The sequence below is a fragment of the Macaca fascicularis genome, chromosome 13, assembly GCF_037993035.2.
Source record: "Macaca fascicularis isolate 582-1 chromosome 13, T2T-MFA8v1.1".
In the NCBI taxonomy this organism is placed as follows: Eukaryota; Metazoa; Chordata; class Mammalia; order Primates; family Cercopithecidae; genus Macaca; species Macaca fascicularis.
Genome location: NC_088387.1, coordinates 105,370,788 through 105,379,691, shown reverse-complemented (window position 1 = coordinate 105,379,691; position 8,904 = coordinate 105,370,788). Strand labels below are relative to the sequence as shown.

Below are 8,904 nucleotides of genomic sequence, written 5' to 3'. Positions count from 1 at the left end.
TCTTTACATCCCCTTCTCTGATTTTGACTCTTCTGCCTGCCTCTTACAAGGACCCTTGTGATTAGATTGGGCCTACCCAATGCAATCCAGGATTTTCTTTTCTTTCCTCCCTTCCTCACTTCCTCCCTCCCGCCCTCCCTTTCTCTTCCTTTTTGGCTGAGTCTCCCGCTGTCCCCCAGGCTGGAGTGCAGTTGTGTGATCTCGGCTGACTGCAATCTCCGCCTCCTGGGTTCAACAGATTCTCCTGCCTTGGCCTCCTGAGTAGCTGAGATTACAGGCATGTACCACCAAGTCCAGCTAATTTTTGTATTTTCAGTAGAGGCAGGGTTTCACCATGTTAGCCATGCTGGTCTTGAACTCCTGACCCCAAGTGATTCACTCACCTCAGCCTCCCAAAGTGCTAGGATTATAGGGGTGAGCCACACCCAGTCCAGGATTATCTTTCCAAGTCAGGCTCTCACTCACATCTGTGCCACCTCTTTGACCATGTAAGGTAACATATGCACAGTTTCTGGGGATGAAACATGAAAATCTTTTCGAAGTCATATCTATCTGTCTATCTATCTATCTATCTATCTATCTATCTATCTATCTATCTATCTATCTATCTCTCTGTCTGTCTATCATCTATCTATCTATCAATCTATCAATCTATCGATCTATCTGTCCATCTACATATCTATCTATAATCTATCATCTCTCTGTCTATACCTATATCTCTATCTAGCTAGCTATTTGTACACATGCATATGAGAATGAGAATGATAGTAGGAAGGCAACATCCCTAAATGTCAAAGTGATTATTCCTGTATAAGTTGTTTTTATTTATGTTTTTAGTAAATACATAAAATATATGTTGTGCCATTTTACATGCCATACATGGAATAATGTTGCATCAGCATCTTGAATACTAATTAAAATGTTGATCTGAATGCCACAGAGAGGAGAGTAATCCATATTCTTGTTGACTTACAATTGCACTTGCGTAAGTTGAAGGTCCAGTCGGGGCCTAGACTTTGGAAATGATGCTTAGGTCATGGATTGGGAGACATGCTTTCCAGTCAGAAAGTTCAACATTTCCCTTTGATTCAGTTTCATTGGATACATTTGTTGTTTCACTGGACAGTTGATTTGTCTTTTGCTCATTTCACCAGAGCATTGATATCTGCTTGGTGTCAGACATTCTTCTTTCAGACACAGGTCATGCAGACATGACTAACAAGTTATTCCCTCACTCTAGGAGCACACAGTCTAGAGGGGAGACAGATGGAGAGCCAAGATTATAGCATAATATGGTAAGTGTTGCAATAGATCTAGGCGTATGGAAGCATCAGTGTTCACATGTCAGGGCACTGAAGGAGATTTAGTGATGAATGAGTGATGTTAGGTTTATTTTAAGTGAAAAGAGAACTAAAAAGTCTCAAAGACATGAACACATTTCTACAGCCATAATGATAATTCCTAGAACTGCCAAAGCTTTAGGAGAGCCCAAATGCCACGATTCACTGGTTAGACATACACATAAAGGGTAAGCCATTGCCTGGGCTATTTTCTCAAAACTGGGACTTGCCTGAGGGTTTCCTCCTCCTAGACCTTCTCCCTAACCTTCCTGTGGTTAGTGATTGAGAAGCATTTCTTTCCTGAGGTGTCTGCAGACGAAGAACAAATTGGCAAAGGGTCAAGTATCACACCCGTTTGGTTATGCCTCATGTGGACCTGGCTCTCAGAGAAACTGTTAATGTAGCAGGTATTGATGCCTGGGATTGCATATCCTCCTCTACTTCACGGGGCATCTTTCCACTCCTGGAGCTTCCTCTCCACCTGCTGAAAGAGTATGAAGTTCCCTGGTGCAGGTGCAGCTTGGCATGTTGAAGGAAATGAACCATGTATCCTAAGTCTTTGAACGTATGTCAGGAGTCAATTGAAGGCTCAGGAAAATACATGCTACTCATTTGCCTCTGTGGTGCAGCATAGTAGTTAATCAGGAACTAGACTGCCTGGGTTCAAATCCTAACATGGGCATGTTTATTAGTCCCTTTATGCTTTAGTTCAAGTATAAACTAGCAATAGGATTGCTATGAAGATTAAATCATTCAATGCACATTAAGTGATGAGCAGAATGTTTGGGAAAAAAAAAAAAACCCAATACAGACAATCTCTAAACTTTCTAATATTTAATCCTTTATTCATTAAATCATGGCAAAATGATTTTTTTTCCCCCCTGGATGGCTGTGTTGCTGACCATAAAGGTGGCAGACATTTTTAGCCCTGGGGTGGGGTGGGATGTCACAGACAACTGATTTCACATTGTTGGGGAGCCAATCAGCAACATAGCTGCTGTGCTTTTTTGGATGTTAAACATTTGCTCGTCCATCTCTTTCATGGACATGTGGACCCTGAAAATGGCAGCCATCATTAAGTAGCAACAATGGTGGGGGTTGCAAGAAGCCATCATGTTTTTGGCATGAAACATCTGCTGGGTGAGCACAGCCACCATCAGGGCCCAGTAATGGTGGCTACCCTTGTGGGTCAGCAGGGTAAAGCCAGGCATGAAGAAGTACAGGTAGGGAAATGAGACCACATTCTCAGCCAGTTTCTGTAGGTCAGCATTTAGCTGGCTGGGGAAGCACAGGCGGGGGGTGACCCCACTCCTGGTGGGAGAAATCACGTGGTTCAGGTCACCATAGCTGGGTGTGGGCAGCTTTACAGTTCTGAAGCAGATGTCATAGAGAGCTTCATTATCAGTGCAAAATGTCTGTGCTTTGTCTGTGTTTTTTATGAGCTGGTGGACAGAGAGGGTGTCAGGCCAGGTTTCCATTAGCAGCCAGTTTTCACTAATCTTTTACTATAGTTCTGACAAATGCATATGTTCAGCATTAAAGAACTAGAGAAACTGGCCCCTGAGTACAAAGGTTGCAATGCAAAAACAAACCCATTAAGACCCCCACCTGAATTTTCTTAGTTCCTAAAGTCTGATAGAATAATAAAAGCATTCTTATACATAAGCCTCCTACCAGGGCCCACTTAAGATTAAGAAAGTTTCCAAGGCTCTAGGGAAACCTTTTCAGACCCTAAAGATTAGGTATAGATTGAATGAAACACTTCTGCTTGCAGGTACACTCCTACACATAGGCACGGAGCTTAAAATGTACATAAGCACTGGAGAAAAACTTGTAACTTCGAGTTGTTCTGGTGACTTACTCTGACCTTCTCCCTGTAACTGGTTGCAGAAATAAACTTCTTTCTTTCCCAGTCTGTCTACATCTTGTTATTTGATGGCAAGAACAAGCAACTGGACCTCATTCATCTGGGACCACCACCATTGTGTTCAACACCTTGGGCTAGGGCAGAATGCTGAATGTGTTCATGATTTGTCTGGGTACTCCTCCCAGACCTTGCTGATGAGAAGGGTATCCATCCCAGACCCAGTGCCCCCACCCAGGGAGTGGGTCAGCTGGAAAACCTCCAGGCCCTCACAGCTCTTAGCCTCCTTCCTGGCAACGTCCGTCACTGACTCCACTAGCTCTGTGCCTTCTGTAAGTAGTAGTGGGCTGTGCCTTGGCCCAGTAGTAGTGGGCTGTGCCTTGGCCCACCACTCTGACCGAAGATGAAGTTGTCCGGCCTGAAGATCCGCCCGAAGGGCACAGAGTCCAAGACGCCGGGCTCAGATCCACAAGCACAGCGCGGGCACCGCTCGGTCCCAGAGGTCAGCGTACCAAGGGGGTCCCTCCCTGGAAGGGCACGGCAGTCCAACCCTCCCCACCCCTCTCCCGCCAGGCCGCTGGGTCCCTGGGAGAATTGTCTCCTGGCTGCAAGTCGCCTAGCTCTGCCATGTCGCCGGCGGGGAGCCCGGGGGCCACAATGCAGGGCCACCACCCCAGCAGCCACTGCCACAGCAGAGGTGGTGGAGGCAACCGCGGCGACGTGGGCGGCAGGAGAGAGACCGGAGGGAGGAGTCCTTACGATGAGCAAGAAAGGTATAGAGCTTGGTACTTAATGAGAAAAAGGTGTCCAAGACTAGAGTTCAAGTTTTTCACAAGTACCTAGCTAGGTAGGAAATAGATACATACCCTAGAGACAACGAAGGAATCAAGTTAGGCGTCTTATAATAGAAGAAATTGAATCAGAGGGGCAAGGTGACTTTGCCATGACATTAACATCCCTTCCAATTATTAGCTTCTCTTTGTCTCCAGGATTGTATTCAAAGAGTGAGACCACAGACGATAGAACCACAAGGACCTCAGAGAACGGAGAGGTCAGTGGTGTCGGGTGGGAAGTGCAGTTGAGAGCTCCAAGAAGCATATGGGCAACAAGTTCAATGGCTCTGAAGCACTACTGACATATTTCAATTTTATGAGTACCTACTTTGTGAAGTATGTTGTTTTAGGCTTTCCAGAAAAAAATGTATAAATAAATATATTCCTTATGTTTATATAAAGAGAGATAAAGAGAGAGGGAGAGAAGAGATCTGCTATCATTTTGTTGCTTCTTTTGATGTTGTTATTGCTGTGCACATGTGTATGAGTGTGTGTGTATGTGTGTACACTTTTGCTTTACCTGTAGAAAATTTTGAAAATTCATAATATAATCTTAAGCTATATTGTAGTTAACACAATAATCATAAATAATATACATAAATCTGTATTTTTGAAGTATCTACTTTTATCAATATCAATGTTTTTCTTTGAAAATGAGGAAATGAATATAATTACATTTCCTCTTAATTTTCTATTTAAAAACATTAATTTCCCACTTTCTGATATTTATATTTCTAATATTGTTAGAGTATATAATGTTTTTACTTTTTTTGTACCCACAATTCTCATGTTGATTTTAGTCTTGGTTCTCTATTTAAATAGACTCAATGTAAGTTATCAGTTTATTCTTTTGTTGGATTCTTGAAGTTCAATGGATAGTTCTTGGCTTTACAGGTCTGTATCAGTTTCTGAAAACACAGTGCATTTTTTTCAAACTTCACATGCAGGTTTTTTATATCTTGAAAAAGTGTTTTTTCATTATATATTTGAATGTATGTTCTGTCTCATTTATTCCATTCTCTGTTTTTAAGAAACCAATCATGTGAAAGTTGGGTGTCCTTTGTCTTTTTGACATAAATATCATTTTTTCTGTAATAATTTCAATCCCTTTGTAATTTTTCCACTATTTTTGCGTGATTTTTTTCTTCAAGCTAATGCTTTTTTATTTTGACTCTGTTTTAAGCTATACCTGTTCTAATATTGATACTTTTGAGTCTTTTTTATTATCTTCTATTTTTTTTCCTGAGGTATGGAATAAAGTTTTATTATCTTCTATGATCTTGAAATTTTTTTCATTAAATCTTTTTTTTTCTTTTATCTTGGGTAAATACCTAAGAATGAGATTTCTGGGACACAGCATACAGGAATGTTCAACTTTCTAGATAAAACCAAAACATATTTTTCAAAGTGGTTGCACAAAATTGTACATTTCAGAGAAATTGTATAAGAGATCAATCAATTCATATCCTTTCTAACACTTGGATTATATGACTATTTGTTTTCAAATTTTGTTTTATTTCAACTTTTATTTTAGACACAGTGGATACATGTGCAAATTTGTTACATGGCAGTACTGCATGATGCTGAGGTTTGGAGTATGGACCCTGTCACCCAGATAGTTAGCATAGTACCTGAAAGGGAGCTTTTAAAAATCTATTTCTCCCCTACTCCCTATCCTCTAGTAGTCCACAGCATCTATCATATTTGTGTCCATGTGTGCTCAGTGTTTAGCTCCCACTTATAAATGATAACACACAATGTTTAGTTTTCTTTTCCTGCATTAATTCTCTTAGGATAGTGGCCTCCATCTCCATCCATGTTGCTACAAAAGACATTATTTTATTCTTTCTTATAGCTGTGTAGTAGTCCATGGTATATATGTACCACATGTCCTTTATCCATTCTACCATTGATGGATGACTGGGTTGATTTTGTGTCTTTGCTATTGTGAATAGTGCAGTGATGATCATACAAGTGCATGTGTCCTTTTGGTAAAATAATTTATTTTCTTTTGGATATATACTCAGTAACAGGATTGGTGGGCCAAATGGTAGTTCTGTTTGAAGTTATCTGAGAAATCTCTAAACTGCTTTCCACAGCGACGGAACTAATTTAAATTCCCACGAGCAGTGTATAAGTGTTCCCTTTTCTCTACAGCCTCACCAGTCTATTATGTTTTGACTTTTTAATAACAGCCATCCTGACTGGCGTAAGGTAGTATCTTGATTTGTATTTCTCTGAGGATTAGTGATGATGAGCAGTTTTTCATATGTTTGTTGGCTGCTTGTATGTCTTTTTTTGAGAAATGTCTGTTCATATTCTTTGCCAATTTTAAAATGTAGTTACTTGTTTTCACTTGCTGATTTAAGTTCCCTATAGATTCTGGATATTAGGCCTTTGTCAGATGCATAGTTTGCAAATATCTTCTACCATTCTGTAGGTTGTCTGTTTGCTTTGTTGATAGTTTATTTTGATGTGTAGAAGCTCTTTAGTTGAATTAGGTCTTTCTTGTCAATTTGTTTTTGTCACAATTGCTTTTGGGGACTTAGCCAAAAATTTGCCAAGGCCAGTATCAGGAAGAGTATTTCCTCAGTTGTCTTCTAAGATTTTTATAATTTGAGGTCTTACATTTAAATATTTAACCCATTTTGTGTTAATTTTTATATATTGTGAAAGGCAGGGGTTGAACTTCAATCTTCAGCATATGGCTAGCCAGTTATTCCAATATCATTTACTGAATAGGGAGTCCTTTCCCCATAACTTGTTTTTGTCAGTCTTGTAGCAGATCAGATGGTTTTAAGTGTGCAGCTTTGTTTCTGAGTTTCCTAATCTGTTTCATTGGTCTATGTGTCCTCTTTCGTATCAGTCCCAAGCTGTTTTGGTTACTGTGGATTTATAGTATACTTCAAAGCCAGGTAGTGTGATACCTCTGGCTTTGTTATTTTTGCTTAGGATTACTTTGGCTATTTGGACTCCTTTTTGGTTCCATGTGATTTTTAGAGTGGTTTTCTCTAATTGAATAACACCTATGTTTTCTATTTAAAGCCTTTGTTTGACATTTAAGTCTTTAATCCATCTGATACGGTCTGGCCCTGTGTCCCCACCCAAATCTCATCTTGAATTGTAATCCAAATTGTAATCCCCACATGTTGAGGGAGGGACCTCTTGGGAGGTGATTAGATCATGGGGGCAGTTCCCCCGTTCTGTTCTTGTGATAGTGAGTAAGTTCTCACGAGATCTGATGATTTTATAAGGGACATTCCTCCCTTCACTCTGCATTTCTCTCTCCTGCCACCATGTGAAGAAGGAAGTGTTTGCTTCCCCTTCCGCCATGATTGTAAGATTCCTGAGGCCTCTGCAGCAGTGCAGAACTGTGAGTCAATTAAACCTCCTTCCTTTATAAATTACCCAGTCTCGGGTATTTTCTTACAGTAATGAGAGAACGAACTAATATACCATCTGACATTGATTTTTGTATGTGGCATGAGGTAGTCTATTGTTCCTGCATTTGCATCAACCTTTTTTTAAATTGGCCCCACCTCCATTCATTTTTTTTTTTATTATACTTTAAGTTCTGGGATACATGTGCAGAATGTGCAGGTTTGTTACACAGGTATACACGTGCCATGGTGGTTTGCTGCACCCATCAACCAGTCATCTACATTAGGTATTTCTCCTAATGCTATCCCTCCCCTAGCTCCCCACTCCCTGACAGGACCTGGTGTGTGATGTTCCCCTTCTTGGGTCCATGTGTTCTCATCGTTCGACTCTCACTTATGAGTGAGAACATGTGGTGTTTGGTTTTCTGTTCTTGTGTTAGTTTGCTGAGAATGATGGTTTCCAGTTTCATCCATGTACCTGCAAAGGACATGAACTCAACCATTTTGACGGCTGCGTACTATTCAATGGTGCATATGTGCCACATTTTCTTTAACCAGTCTATCATTGATGGATATTTGGGTTGGTTCCAAGTCTTTGCTATTGTGACCAGTGCCACAATAAACATACATGTTCATGTGTCTTTATAGTAGAATGATTTATAATCCTTTGGGTATATACCCAGTAATGGGATTGCTGGGTCAAATGGTATTTCTGGTTCTAGATCCTTGAGGAATCGTCACACTGTCTTCCACAATGGTTGAACTAATTTACACTTCCACCAACAGAATAAAAGCATTCCTATTTCTCTACATCCTTTCCAGCATCTGTTGTTTCCTGACTGCCATTCTAACTGGCGTGAGATGGTATCTCATTGTGGTTTTGATTTGCATTTCTCTAATGACCAGTGATGATGAGCTTTTTTTCATACATTTGTGGGCCACATAAATGTCTTTCTTTGAGAAGTGTCTGTTCATATCCTTTGCCCACTTTTTGACGGGGTTGTTTGTTTTTTTCTTTTAAATTTGTTTAAGTTCTTTGTAGATTCTGGATATTAGCCCTTTGTCAGATGGATAGATTGCAAAAACTTTCTCCCATTCTGCAAGTTGTCTGTTCACTCTGATGACAGTTTCTTTTGCTGTGCAGAAGCTCTTTAGTTTAATCGGATCCCATTTGTCAATTTGGGCTTTTGTTGCCATTGCTTTTGGTGTTTTGGTCTTTAAGTCTTTGCCTATGCCTATGTCCTGAATGGTATTGCCTAGGGTTTCTTCTAGAGTTTTTATGGTTTTAGGTCTTAGGTTTAAGTTTTTAATCCATCTTGAGTTAATCATTTGGATTTTGTTATATAAGGCATCCAAGTTAATAAGATAATCCTAATTTGTATTGTTCATTTAAGTAAATAGAGGTGCTGTGATATTAAGTTAGTGGTAGGACAACATTTAGAAATCAAATTGTTGCGGGTCTTGCTTGCATTCATTTACTCACCTAT

The 8,904-nt window shown here is 40.1% G+C and overlaps 1 pseudogene; it reads right to left on the bottom strand.

Annotated features, from left to right (window-relative positions):
* Positions 1–2,194: 2,194 nt before the first annotated feature.
* On the bottom strand, positions 2,195–7,920 carry LOC102133428 (tubulin beta chain-like; annotated as a pseudogene).
* Between the last annotated feature and the right edge of the window lie 984 nt (positions 7,921–8,904).